This window comes from Branchiostoma belcheri, unplaced genomic scaffold, assembly GCF_001625305.1.
Source record: "Branchiostoma belcheri isolate BF01 breed outbred unplaced genomic scaffold, Haploidv18h27 scaffold41, whole genome shotgun sequence".
NCBI classification, from domain to species: domain Eukaryota; kingdom Metazoa; phylum Chordata; class Leptocardii; order Amphioxiformes; family Branchiostomatidae; genus Branchiostoma; species Branchiostoma belcheri.
In genome coordinates, this window is record NW_017804032.1 from 55,118 (window position 1) to 56,378 (window position 1,261).

The 1,261-nt window shown below is 45.0% G+C and overlaps 1 pseudogene; it reads left to right on the forward strand.

The window, feature by feature from the left end:
* LOC109477895 overlaps nt 1-1,255 on the forward strand; it is a 7,402-nt pseudogene extending 6,147 nt beyond the window's left edge.
* The last annotated feature ends 6 nt before the right edge of the window (nt 1,256-1,261 follow it).

The following is a 1,261-nucleotide window of genomic DNA, read 5'->3' on the forward strand; positions in this document are numbered from 1 at the left end:
AACATGCCAGGGGAACTGGCCCGCTAAAGGAGTACAGTTTGCCGCTCCTTTAGCGGATCAGCTCCTCTGGCATGTGATTTGTCTAAGTGACCAATTTCTACTCTTTCCAGCCGCTTCTGAAGCCTGATAGAGCCTTAGAGATGCTCAGTTCTATGGGGAAATGAATGTCCTCATAACCCTATAGCAATGGAAGATCTAGAGATTCTGAGATCTTTTCCTATATCATTGATTCATAGAACTTAGAGCGTTATTTTTTTTTCAACGCCCGATATCTTAACTTTCTCCTGATTTCTAAAGCCGGCCCGGGACAGCCTTCTCCGCAGCCTGGACATAAGCCCTATCCGGTACAGCAGATGCCTGCACAGCAGGTGTACCCTGGACAGCAGCAACTCTACCCGGGACAGCCGTCTCCCGGACAGCAGCCGTACCCGGTACAGCCATCCCCCGGACAGCAGCCATACCCGGTACAGCCATCCCCCGGACAGCAACCGTACCCAGCATAGCCATCCCCCGGACAGCAGCCCCCGTACCCTGTACAGCAACAGCAGTACCCTCAGGTGCAGTACAGCGCTCCGCCGCCTGAGCAGAATAGCGCTATTCCATCGGCACCAGCTCCAAGCTACTCCGAGGCGGTGAAGGGCGAGTAAAAATCAGCAGAACTGAGGAAAGCGTAGTACTAACGAAGTCTTATAATTTGACGGCGCTTAAACTTTATCTCAGCAATTCCGGTATTCCCATTATGTTTGGAAACTACGTTAATAATTGCGACGGCTACTTACTTGTTGAGATGGAATTATTTTATCCGAAATGCACATATGAATTTGCAGATACAATGTGTATAATTACATGTATGAAGGTACACCCAAACTGGTTGCGCACTATAAACAAAAGGAAAGAGCCATAGACATTAGTTACTAGTAAGTAGGTTATATGAATGTGAAGTTTTATATAGATACGCAGTATATTAGTACTGGTCGGGTAATACTAAGACTTCACTATTGTTGTCCACCAAGCCAACATCGCCAGTGTTATAACGTCAGTGTTCAGAGATGTTGCGCTACCTCTGCAATTGAAAGTGTGAACAGAAAGCATCACCTGGATCTCTCAGGTAAGGTACTAGATTTTAACACATATTTTAACAAGTAGAATTCATGAATGACATCCTATGTAACAGAATTAAGTTATTTGTTAGTTAGCAAAATTAATATAGATTGTATAATCGTCATTGTGAATAGTTAGGAGGGAGTATATCCTCACTTGT